The sequence below is a fragment of the Manis pentadactyla genome, chromosome 10 (assembly GCF_030020395.1).
Source record: "Manis pentadactyla isolate mManPen7 chromosome 10, mManPen7.hap1, whole genome shotgun sequence".
Classification (NCBI taxonomy): Eukaryota; Metazoa; Chordata; class Mammalia; order Pholidota; family Manidae; genus Manis; species Manis pentadactyla.
Window position 1 is genome coordinate 24,671,894 of NC_080028.1, and position 13,465 is coordinate 24,685,358.

The window sequence follows — 13,465 nt, forward strand, 5'->3', positions numbered from 1 at the left end:
TATGTTGAGGTACTTGCCCTCTATACCCATTTTGTTAAGAGTTTTTATCGTAAATGGATGTTGAATTTTGTTGAATGCTTTTTCAGCATCTATGGAGATGATCATGTGGTTTTTGTCCTTCTTTTTGTTTATGTGGTGGATGATGTGGATGGATTTTCAAATATTGTACCATCCTTGCATCCCTGGGATGAATCCCACTTGGTCATGGTGTATGATCCTTTTGATATATTTTTGAATTTGGTTTGCTAATATTTTGTTGAGTATTTTTGCATCTACATTCATCAGGGATATTGTTCTGTAATTTTCTTTTTTGGTGGGGTCTTTGCCTGGTTTCGGTATTAGGGTGACGCTGGCTTCATAGAATGAGCTTGGGAGTATTCCCTCCTCTTCTATTTTTTGGAAAACTTTAAGGAGAATGGATGTTATGTCTTCTCTGTATGTCTGATAAAATTCCGAGGTAAATCCATCTGGTCTGGGGGTTTTGTTCTTGGGTAGTTTTTTGATTACCACTTCAATTTCTTTGCTCATAATTGGTTTGTTTAATTTTTGTGTTTCTTCCTTGAAAGTCTTGGAAGGTTGCATTTTTCTAGGAAGTTGTCCCTTTCTTCTAGGTTTTCCAGCTTGTTAGCAAAAAAGTTTTCATAGTATTCTCTAATAATTCTTTGAATTTCTATGGGGTCCGTCGTGATTTTTCCTTTCTTGTTTCTGATTCTGTTAATGTGTATTGATTCTCTTTTTCCCTTAATAAGTTTGGCTAGAGGCTTATCTATTTTGTTTATTTTCTCAAAGAACCAGCTCTTGGTTTCATTGATTTTTTCTACTGTTTTATTCTTCTCAATTTTATTTATTTCTTCTCTGATCTTTATTATGTCCCTCCTGCTGACTTCAGGCCTCATTTGTTCTTCTTTTTCCAATTTCAATAATTGCGACATTAGACTATTAGTTTAGGATTGTTCTTCCTTCTTTAAGTATGCCTGGATTGCTATATACTTTCCTCTTAAGACTGCTTTCGCTGCATCCCACAGAAGTTGGGGCTTTGTGTTGTTGTCGTTTGTTTCCATATATTGCTTGATCTCTGTTTTAATCTGCTCGTTGATCCACTGATTATTTAGGAGCATGTTATCAAGCCTCCATGTGTTTGTAAGCCTTTTTGCTTTCTTTGTAAAATTTATTTCTAGTTTTATACCTTTGTGGTCTGAAAAGTTGGTTGGTAGGATTTCAATCTTTTTGAATTTACTGAGGCTCTTTTAGTGGCCTAGTATATGGTCTATTCTGGAGAATATTCCATGTGTACTTGAGAAGAATGTGTATCCTGTTGCTTTTGGATGTAGAGTTCTATAGATGTCTATTGTCCATCTGTTCTAGTGTGTTGTTCAGTGCCTCTGTGTCCTTAAGTATTTTCTGTCCTGTGGATCTATCCTTTGGAGTGAGTGGCATGTTGAAATCTCCTAAAATGAATGCATTGCATTCTATTTCCTCCTTTAGTTCTGTTAGTATTTCTTTTACATATGCTGGTGCTCCTGTGTTGGGTGCATATATATTTATAATGGTTATATCCTGTTTGGACTGAGGGTTGGACTGAGCCCTTTACCATTATGTAATGTCCTTCTTTATATCTTGTTACTTTCTTAGTTTTGAAGTCTGTTTTGTCTGATACTAGTACTGCAACACCTGCTTTTTTCTCCCTGTTGTTTGCATGAAATATCTTTTTCCATCCCTTGACTTTTAGTCTGTGCATGTCTTTGGGTTTGAGGTTAGTCTCTTGTAAGCAGCATATAGATGGTTCTTGCTTTTCTATCCATTCTATTACTCTGTGTCTTTTGATTGGTGCTTTTAGTGCATTTACTTTTAGGGTGACTATTGAAAGATATGTACTTATTGCCATTGCAGGCTTTAGATTCGTCGTTACCAAAGGTTCAAGGGTAGCTTCTTCAGTATCTTACTGACTAACTTAACTTGCTTATTGAGCTATTATAAACACTGTCTGGTGATTCTTTATTGCTCTCCCTTCTTATTCCTCCTCCTCCATTCTTTATATGTTGGTTGTTTTATTCTGTGCTCTTTTGTGTTTCCTTTAACTGCTTTTGTGGGTAGTTGATTTTATTTTTTGCCTTTAGTTTATATTTGGTTAGTCTGCTTTCTTTACTGTGTTTTTATTTTCTGTGGTGACATCTATTTAGTCTTAGGAGTGCTCACATCTAGAGCGGTCCCTCTCAAATACCCTGTAGAGGTGGTTTGTGGGAGGCAAATTCCCTCAACTTTTGCTTGTCTGGGAATTGTTTAATCCTTCCTTCATATTTAAATGATAATCATGCTGGATACAGTATTCTTGGTTCAAGGCCCTTCTGTTTCATTGCATTAAATATATCATGCCATTCTCTTCTGGCCTGTAAGGTTTCTGTTGAGAAGTCTGATGATAGCCTGATGGGTTTTCCTTTGTAGGTGACCTTTTTCCTCTCCCTAGCTGCCTTTAAAACTCTGTCCTGGTCCTTGATCTTTGCCATTTTAATTATTATGTGTCTTGGTGTTGTCCTCGTTGGGTCCCTTCTGTTGGGAGTTCTGTGTACTTCCGTGGTCTGATCAATTATTTCCTCCCTGAGTTTGGGGAAGTTTTCAGCCATTATTTCTTCAAAGACACTTTCTATCCATTTTTCTCTCTCTTATTCTTCTGGTACCCCTATAATGTGGATATTGTTCCTTTTGGATTGGTCACACAGTTCTCTTAATATTGTTTCATTCTTTGAGATCCTTTTATCTGTCTCTGCGTCACCTTCTCTGTGTTCCTGTTGTCTGATTTCTATTCCGTTAACGGCCTCTTGCACCTTATCCAGTCTGCTCTTAAGTCCTTCCAGATATTGTTTCATTTCTGTAATCTCCTTCTGGACTTCATCCCTTAGCTCTTGCATATTTCTCTGAAGATCAATCAGCATGGTTATGACCTTTATTTTGAATTCTTTTTCATGAAGATTGGTTAGGTCTGTCTCCTTCTCAGGGGTTGTCTCTGTGATTTTGGTCTGGATCAAATTCTTCTGCCTTTTCATGGCGGTAGAGGTAGTTGTGGGGAGCTGGTGCATGTGTCAGCTGGGAGAATGTCCCTTCTTTGCTAGTTGTGGCCTTCCTCTCCTGGGAGAACAGTGACCCCTAGCGGCTTGTGCTTGGCAGCTGCATGCAGACGGGGTGTCTGATTCTTGCCTGGCCCTATGGGAGAAGCTCTGCTCGGTTGCTGTGGGTGTGGCCACTGCCTCTATGGCAGAGTTGTGCCTGAGGGGGAACAGGTGGGAGGCTGTTTATCACCATGAGGGGCCTCTGAGCTGCGCTGCCGCCTAGGGGGTTGGGGCTCCTGGAGTTCCCCGGGATTCCCAGTTACTGGGCTGATTGTGCCGGGGCACTTCCGTCCAGCTGTGGGATCCCTGTCCCTTTAAGACTTTCAAAAAGCACTTGCTTTTCTTTCTCCCAGGGGCGTCGGCTGCGGGGACCCACTCGCAGGTTTTACTGTCCTGTTTCTGTAGTATCCAGTACACCACGCACTGTGTGTCTGTGCTCCCGGTGCGGATGGCTAGGGCTGGGTGTTTAGCAGTCCTGGGTTCCCTCTCCCTCCCTGTCCGACTCCTCTCCTCCCGCCAGGGAGCTGGGGTGAGGGGCGCTCGGGTCCCACTGGGCTGCGGCTTGTATCTTACCCGCTTTGCAAGGCGCTGGGTTCTCACAGGTGTAGATGTAGCCTGACTGTTGTCCCGTATCTTCTGGTCTCTCTTTTAGAGATAGTTGTATTTGTTGTATTTTCAAAAATATATATAGTTTTGGGAGGAGATTTCCGCTGCTCTACTCATGCCACCATCTTGGCTCCGCCCCTCTTGGCATAACATTTTATCCCAGGAATATAAACATGTTTTTCATTAAGTCTGTAAATAGACCCTATAGTCAGTTGTTCCATGAAGATAAGTTATATGCACAGCCATTCTTAATTTAAAAAATAACTTTCTTGGAAAAAATATTTCTTTAGCATCATTTAAATATATTATAAATAAAAAAATTAAAATGTGTGTACTTGCATCCACAACATGTGCATATATTAACCAATATCTAACATCATACTTAGTAGGAAACACTAGGGATTTCCATTTAGATTTTTTAAATCCCTGAGATGATATTCATTATTGTTTTGGCATTGCTTGCCAGTGCAACAAAGCATGAAACATATATTTAAATTGTAGCTGATAGGAATAAAAAAGTTTTTTTTAATAAACAGTGTAAGTACATGTCAGTAAAAACAGATGTATGTGAGAGCTTGGTCAACTTATGTATATATACATGAGGAATAATAACTATATTATATACCAGCAACAGTCTTATTTATAATAAGAAAAATGCTCCCACTCACAATGGCAGTGAAAGCATAAAATGCGTAGAAAAACTCTTACACCATATAATTGGACTTCTGTAAGCAAAAGAATTTATGTGGGGATATATATTTTTTTAATTCAGAGAAAAGAACTACAACAGGTTTTTTATGTTAGAATATTGAATATTTTACATTTGTCATTTTCCTCCAATTATTTCATAGATTTTTATTTAAATCCAGAATGTTGAAGAAGAGGGTCATTGCTACAGTCTTTCTGAGAGCTCAGTCTGGCAGTATGTGAGGAAGGCCTTGAAGGAGTCTCCCTCCTCTTGGACTCAAACAGAAAGCCTGGCTAAAAAATGGTTTAAACAATAAGAGGTTTAGATTTATTATCTCACTGTCCAGAGGTGGAGTGTTTCCAGAGACTTCAGTGGCTCAGTACCACCCCAGGACACGGTTCTTTCCTTTCCTGCTCTCCTGCCCTCAGTGTGTTGGCTCTTCCCATCAGGCGTGGCTCCTGAGAGTGGTAATGGAGTTAGTTCCAGGAAACGCATCCTGACACATTGGTATCTAGAGATGAGAAAAGGGACCATTCCTTCCTGCATGGGTGTCTTTTTATAAAAAAATTCTTTTTAAGAGCTTCTAAAAGACTATTTATGTCTCACAGGCCAGAATGGCATTAAATGGCCCATATAAAAATGGGTGGTAGGCTGGATTTAGCTTGTAGCTTAGACTAATCAAGTGTCTCCTGTCTTTCCTTGGCTTGGAGGAGGCCCCCACTCTGAGCACATAGTAGAGTATAGTGTGAACAACTGAACAAAACGGGCGTCTGCCAGCAAGGGAGGGGGTATGTGTGTGTATATACATGTACGCGCAGGGGACTAGCTTTGAGTAGGTGATCAGCAGTCCATACTCTTTGAATCAAGAATTTCGGTTTTAGAAGTTTATTCTAAAGAATCACAGAAGTGGATAAAGCTGTCTAGGCTCAAATGAACAATATTATTTACAATAATGAAAAAACTGCATTAGTTATTAGTTAGTTATAGAAACTACAGAAATATATGCCACAAGTTTTCTCATCCTAAAGCAGGCCAGCCCTGGCTTGTTCTCATGGCTGTAGAGCAGGGTTCCAAGACAGCGAGCAAAAGTAAACAAAGCCTCTTGGGCCAGGTTTAGAATGGCACACTGTCAATTCTGCCACATTCTGTTGAGCAAAGCAAGTTACAACCAGTTCAATTTCAAGAGGTGGGGAAATAATACCTTCCCCACCCTAGCACCCTTGATGGAAGAAGCCACATAATCATGTTGAATAAAAGATGTGGATACAGGAGGGGTGGAGAATTTGGGGCCATTTTTACAAGCATTCTGTCACTGCATCTTAAAAATAAAACAAAATGAAAAAAGCCTTACCCAAAGAGTACAGAAATTTTATGAAGTAAAATGCATATACTTAGGTGAAGAGAACTTTGAAATGTTTTCTTTAAAGGTTAAGGGGAAGATTTTATCTTTTCTTCTCACTCATGGCTCGTTGAGAGTTTAGTGACAGCATATCTCCTGAGGTAGCCGTAAGCATTTAAATCAAGCTTTTTTAGAAGGAAAGAGGGAAAAGCAAAATCCCCTCTCTATAAAGGAATTAATATGGATGCACACTCAGAATTAGTCCTTTCAGTGTGTCATCTCCACAGTAACTCACCCTGTGTAGATGTAGCAAAGTGCTGAGTGATGGGACCACAGCCAGAAGCAATAGACTGGAACCAGGCTCAGAGCCTCATCACTGCTTTCATCTCATTCCCATAGCAGTGGAACTTAGAAAAGGTCCTTGGCGTAAAGACTCAGCTGAATAATTAAGACAATTTGTGCCATTCCTTCCTGATGTTCAGTCATCACGGCTACGGTATCTATAAACAGTTGGCAATTGAGAGATCCCATGATATTTCTTAAACTGGGGATAACGGGGCACTCTTCCCAAAATTCCATAACCTCAAATTCAGTCATCATGGCTACGGTATCTTTATGGGTGTTGTGGGGAGCTGAAACCTTAGCAGAAGCATAGTGCATCTTCCTGGAGCATCACTTTTGTTTAATTTTTAAACTTTTTAATTTTGAAGTAACCTTAGGTTTACAGAGGAGTTGCAAGTACAGTATAGAGAGGTCTTATGAGTCCTTCACTTGCCTTCCCTACTATTACCATTACCAGTACCTTTATCAAAACCAAGAAATGTACGGTTAACTTTAGTTGTTAACTAGGACTTAGATTTCCCCAGTTTTTCTACTAATGTTCTTTTCTGTTTTGGTATCCAGTTCATGTTGCATTCAGTTATCCTGTCTCCTTATTTTCCTCCAATGAACGACAGTTTTATCTTGCCCTGTCTTATATGACTTTGGTCATTTTGAAGAGCAGTGGTCGGGTACTTTGCAGAATGTCCCTTGATTTGTGTTTGTCTAGTGTTTTCTCATGATTAGACTGAGGTTATGGAATTTTGGGAAGAGTACAATAGCGGTGGGAGGCCCTTGTCACTACATCATGTCAGGGAGTTTATGATGTCAACATGGCTAGGCACTGGTGTTAACCCTGATCACTTAGTATAAGGTAGTGTCTGCCAGGTTTTGCTAGTGTGAAGTTACTATTTTTCCCCATTCCATAATGTATTCATTAGAAGAGAATCACTAAGTCCAGCCCATACTGGACACTATCTCCTGGAGTGGGGAGTGTCAAAGAATTTGTGGGTATAGCTTAAAACTACCCAATAATTAGTAATACTTTTATTTACACTTATTAATGTTTTGGGGGAAGATACTATGCAAATATCTGTAAGTATGAAAATGCTCATTATAGGTCCTAACAGTCCACCATTGCAGGGTCACTTTTTGGATTGAGATGTTTCCTGTTATAATTGTGCCTTAGAAGAAGTAAAGAGCACCACTGCTCATTACACCTGAATGTGATTTAGCCCTCTGGATTATTTTATATGTTGATGCCTGCCCAGGAGGAGCCAGGGATTGGACTGGAGCTTTCACAGTAAGCACAGGCAAGTGCAGTCAGTTTGAAGGCTGCACTGAGAGCCAGAAGAAGAGCAATCATAGGGGTCACTACCTTCTTGTCCTGGCTCTGTCACTGCGAAGATGTGCAAAACCCTGAATCAGATGGTCTTGGAGTAGTGCTTTATCTCATCTGACTCTGATAGGCACAGGCACACAGTCCTCTTTTTTTGCCTTGTCTTCCTCTTCTGTGAAATAGGGGGACTGAGTGGGTGATCTGGATGAACCTTACTGTGCTGTGATCCTAGGCTGCTGCTGAAGGAGAGCAGCTGGGAAAGATGCAAAGGTGCTGTGGTTGGGGGTGGGTGCAGCTCAGCCTATCACGGAGTAGGAGGCTTGTCATTGGAGGGTGGGACCCTCAACAGGAGCTGGGCGGGCCCTGATGCTGCCCTCTGCTGTCGGTGCTGCGTATTCTGTTCTGCCTGCTCTGCTTTTCTGTCCTGCTTTTCAGTCTGTTGTCTGGCTGCCCCTTCATATGAGCGACAAGGAATTTCTGCAAAAGATGTAAGGGGAGAACTCAAGCTGGAATAAGTGGGGACTGAAGACAAGTCAGGAAGATTTGCAGAGAAAGATGCCTGGATTTAACTCAATCTTCTTAGACCCCATGGGGAGTTCTTTCTGGGTTCTGGCTTATGTCTGACAGCAGCCCCAGAGTCAGCAGATCTAGTTTTCCCATCCGGCTGATGAAAAGAAGAAAATTCTTGGCCCTCGCTGGGATCAGGGGGGTAGTCTCAGACTTGGAGAGTAGCCAGGAGCACTAAGCCCAGATGGCGGTTCCAGCCTTGCCTCCAGTAGGGTCTACAGTACATTTTTCTAGCCATTTTGATCTTTGGCTTTTTAGTTTTAGTTTTGTTTCTGTCCCAGCAAGGAAAAGAAAGTGGGCTGCTGATTAGCTTTCTCCAGGATTCTCTTCTTCCCTTTTTTCTAGGCCTTCATAATCTTTCTCATTTAAACTAGGGGCTGCTTAAGTCATCACTTTCATTTTCTTTTTGAAATTCATTCCTATTCTGCAGAGCTCTGCCCTTCCCGGACCCGACACATCCTCCAACTTCGTTTGGTGGTTTGAGGCTCAGCCTCTTCTCCTTCTCTTGGGCTCTCCTCACAGATACAGGCCCTGCTTTTTCGGCAGGTTTCACCCAACCCAGCAAAGCTGCCCTGAAACAGTCCTTCAGCCATTTGACACCGGCCAGGTGTCAGGTTTCTTCTTTAAAAACAATCTCTAAAACCTACATTAATTTTTGATTTCTAAAGTAATACATGTCTGCTGCATAAGACCTGGGAAAGAGAGATGACAATATAAGTCAGCCATATTCCCACTGCCCAGAATATGGCTATTAATGTTTCATTTATTTTCTTTCTCTTTTTGAAGTATGTATCTGTATGCAGCTAGGATTATTTAACATAATTGGAGTCATATTGTACCTCATGTTTTATGACACTTTTTTGTTTTGCTTTCATTTTCTCACTAGCCCCTGTTAACGTGACTCAGGGTATCTTTAAAAATGTTTTGAAGTCAAATGATGTTCTGTTTATTTAATGACATATACTCACTTCCTATTTTCATATAATCCTTAAGATTTTCACTCTCATTTTCCCTCTGTTTTAGGATGGTGATGATGAGTTATGTAATCAGGCAGTATGTTAGAAACTATATTGGTACAATTTTATCCTCAGAATAGTGTATAAGGGTTGGTGCATTTATTAGCCCCTTATGATGGATGAGGAAACTGAGGTTAAGGAACTTGCCTAAAGTCACATGCTTTGGTAAGGGACAGAACTGGATTGGAACCTTGTCCTTGACTCAGAATCCATAACTCTCTTGATAGTCCCCTTGTGAGGACTTTCATTCTGGGTCATGCTCTTCAAGGGAGAGGGTGGATTGTAAGCCAGAACAATAGTATTTTCCAGTTTTTGTGGCTAAAAATGGGTGTTAGTCTTGGCTTGGCCACTTCCATGCTTTGTGACCTTTGGCAAGTTCTTTCACCTCTCTGGGCCTCTGGGCCTTCTCAGTTCTCAGGTTGTGTGACTCTGTAGGGGAAAAAATCAGAACAGAGGCAGTATTCAAGGATCGACTCATAATGATAGGGACATTTTTATCCACTTGGATTTCAGGGGCAATTACATTTGGCCACAGCAGACATTTCTCTGAGGAAGTTTCTTTTCTCCCTATTTTACTGAGTAGGAGGTTGGTGGTGCTCAGAGGTCCCCACAGAGGCTGTGAGGTTTTAAGAATGCTAAATTAAAGCAGCCCTCATGATAGGTAAGCCCATTGATCTACTTCCTTTAAATATTTTGAGGTCTTGAGGCTTTTGTGGCTGACCAGCAAGAGTGGAGACTGACAGGCATGTGGTCTTCACTGGTGCAGGCACCTGTTCCCCTGCCACACTGCTGGGGCCCCCTCTCAGATGTTCTCTGAGGTGTGTGGCTAGAAGGATGTGCTGGAGGACTTGGGTTTCTTGGGGCAGTGTGTGCTGGAGGGCTGGTGGGGGTGGGCTGGGCAGGCCAAAGGTGGCTGCTTTTCCTGGCCTCATTGATGAGGTATGGCCTGCCTGGCACCACAGATATTTTTCCAGAGTCCTGCCCCCAACCCTGCCTGGCAGAAAGAAAAGGAGAACCAGAGGATGCTTGTCTTACAGAATAGAGTTCACTCCCTTGCAGTTTCCCTTCCCTTTCCATATAGACTTTAAAAAAAAAAGCAAGGGGTTTTTGAACCTGGCTGAGTTCCAGATGTTTATCTAGGAAGAGCCAGAACTGTACACCACCCCTCACTGGGCTCTGCGGGTCTTGGCGCGTCTCTGGTGCAGCGTCTGGTTTTTGGCCCCTGTGCCAGCTTCTCCGGCAGGTGGCTTCTCTTTCTAGTGTTAGGTTCCCCTGTTTGCCCAGCATCTCTTAGAAGATGCTGACATTTTCTTCTTCATCCAGTTCTCCTAGATACAGACAACACAAGTGTACCTACTTAAAAATTTTTTCTTTGTTGACTTGGAAAACATCTAGCATTGGCCAGGGAATGGGACAACTTTTGTTCTATCTAGTGAAATGACTTGGGAACTTTATTTCAAAGACTAAGTCCCTAAGGTAACAAAGGAGGGTTACATGGGGCCCTGGTTGTGTTTGGGCAAAGAGGGTCTGACTTCAACTGACTAGAGCAGTCATGAAGCCCTAATGCTCTCTGAGAACACATGTGTATCAGTCACGGTCTCAAGCTTCCTGAGGGAGCTAGAGTTATAGTGATGGTGAGGACAATGTGTGATAAGATAAGAAAAATAGTAAAATCAGCATTTGTTGACTACTTACATGTGCTAAACTGTGCTTATTTAAACATCTCTGTGGTATGTTCAAATTCTTTTTTTGCAGGACAAGAAATTAAGGCAGATTAAGTCACTTGCTCAAGGTCACCTGCAAAGTAGGAGAGCTGAGTTTTAGACAAAGGTTGATTCCACAGTCCCTACCCTTAACTTCTAGGCAAACTGGGTTTCTTGGGGTGTGCTGGAGGGCTGGTGTGGGTGGGCTGCCAAGTCACCTTATAAGAGACTCTAGGCGTTTATAGCTCAAATTTTGAGATATCTGAAGAAATTTCTTTTGATAGGTAAACAAGAAGAAAAAGAAAATTTGTTCTTCTCATATTTCTTTGAACTGAATATGACTTATATAGTTATTTTGACTAAAAGGTCTGCCCTCTGATCCAGGACTAATATTTCATGGATCTCAGGACTATACCATTAAAAAAAAAATTAATTTTATTGAGTTAAAATTTACATATCATAAGTTTCATCTATTACAAATTCAGTGATTTTTAGTGAATTTATAGAGTGGTAAAACCATCATTATAATCTATTACTGCAAAGGGTAGCCTTGTACACATTTGCAGCCAGTCTTTGCTTCCCAGGGAACTACTAATCTACTTTCTGTCTTTGTAAGTTTGCCTTTTGTGTAAATTTCATATAAATAGAATTATTCAACAGGTTGTGTCTTTTGTGTCTGGCTTTTTTCCCCCAACTTTGCATAATATTTTTGAGATTCATTCATTTTGTGATGTGTGTTAATAGTTCATTCCTTTTATTGATGAATAATATTTCATTATATGAATATATATCACATTTTCTTAATTCACTCACCAGTTGATGGACATTTGTATTGTTTCTGCTTTTTGGCTATTATAAATAATGATGCCATGATCATTTGTGTGCAAGTCTTTATGTGGAAAAATATTTTCTCTTTGGTAGATCCTTGGGAGTGAAATTGCTGGGACATATGTAGTTGTATCATTAATCTTTTAAGAAACAAACTTTTCCATAGTGGATGTACCATTTTACCTTCCCACTACAGGGATAAGAGGGGCTTCTAGTTGCTCCACACCCTTGTCAACACTTGATATTGTCTGTCTTTTTGATTACAGGCATTCTAGTGGGTGTGCAGAGGTATCTCATTGTGGTTTTAATTTACATCTCCCTAATGACTAGTGATGTTGAGCATCTTTTTGTGTGCTTATTAGCTATTCATATATCTTCTTTGGTAAAATGTCCATTCAATTTTTTTGCCTGTTTTTTACTTGGATTCTTATCATTATTATTCAATTGTAAGAGTTATATTCTGTATAAAAGTCCCTTATCAGATATGATTTGTAAATGTTTTCTCACATCTATGGCTTATCTTTTCATTTTTCTTAATGGTGGCTTTTGAAGAACAAAGTTTTTAATTTTGGTTAAGTCCTGTTCATCAATTTTTTCTTTGGTAGATTGTGCTTTGGGCTGTGCCTTTAGGCCTGTCTCTGGTGTATTCTTAGTTTAGTTACCACAATTTTCAGTCTCACATACTCCCTGAATCCTGCATTTATTCCTATTTGGGGACAGAGGCAAAGCCCAGCCTCCAAGTTCTCTTGCTAATAGTCTGTGGTGGGAATCTTGTTGGAACTGTGTGTCTAGTCTTTAGCATTCTGGTTACCGAATTTTGAGATTAAGGTGAACTTGGCACTTTATAATTGAGAGTTAGAAAAGAAAAAAAACAGCTGCTCCATATGGAATTCACAGTTCACCGGGTGCTTCTCTGCTTATTGATAACCATCAACAACAAAAAAAATATGCCTTATATTGCTTTGAGGCTCTCAGAGTTTATTCACCTTTATCATCTCATTTAAGTCCTTTTTGCATTTAAGTCCTTTTGCAGGTAAGCCACAGAATGGTTTAAGTACAACAGAAAGGTATTTAACAAAAATAAGTGGTTAATTCTTGAGCCTGTCAAGAATATTTTTAAATGTTCACCATTCATCACATAAATATGGGTTGGGGAAGAGATTAACACTGCGCTTTGTCTACTAATTGGATGAATCTCAGCCAGAGTCAGAATCATAGAATTGCAAATTCTTGGTGTTAGAAGAGACTGTAAAACTTTGGGGTGTGTCTTTCACCTACCACAGGATTCCTCAGATTGCTTTTGCTGGCAGATTTAGTTGCTAGGTATGTCTGAAAAAAGAAGTTTATGACTTCTCAAGTCCATGGAGTCAATTCTTGTATGATTATAAATATTAGAAAATTATTCCATATATAAGAGCATAACGTTCCCCTGTAATTTCCACCGTTTCACAACATAAAACAACCTCATGACTTTCTTTATTGGTTATTTTTCAAATATTTAACAGTAGCTGCCTTAAACCTGCACTTCAACAGGCCCAAATACCTCTAGTTCCATCAACAGGAGGTATTTAATTCTCTCTCCAGACCGATAGCCATTTTGGTCACTTCTTGCTCCATATGCTTTAGATTGTCCAAATCTCTTGTGTGCATATCAGACTACCCATCAGACTGGACTGGCTGGTAGAGTTTAATGAGCCTATCAAGTCCATTGACCACAGAGGCTGCATGGGGATTGTAGTTACTCAGCAGCTGCATTGCAGTGTTGGCATGTTTTATGCTTGTGGTCAACCCAAACACCAACTTTTTTCCTTCTGTGGATTTTGGCCAAGTCAGTTTCCCACTAGTCTCTTTTTATATAATTGCTGTTTTAAACATAATTGTGAGACTCTACTGTTAATGTTATTACTTAATATTAAAGATAATACTAATAACTAACATCTACTGAAAATTTACTGTG

General features: G+C 40.2%; 1 protein-coding gene across 8 annotated transcripts in view; it reads left to right on the forward strand.

Annotated features, from left to right (window-relative positions):
• TMCC3 (transmembrane and coiled-coil domain family 3) overlaps nt 1-13,465 on the forward strand; it is a 271,029-nt gene that overhangs the window by 35,528 nt on the left and 222,036 nt on the right. Inside the window, exon 1 of one of the 8 annotated variants that reach the window (XM_036891131.2) lies at nt 7,791-7,882. The exons of 6 other annotated variants lie outside the window; for them this stretch is intronic. The gene's annotated coding sequence lies outside the window, so the exon portion shown is untranslated. Of the gene's footprint in view, nt 1-7,790; nt 7,883-13,465 lie in introns of those variants that run through there. One more of the 8 variants, XM_036891139.2, reaches the window with a different exon arrangement.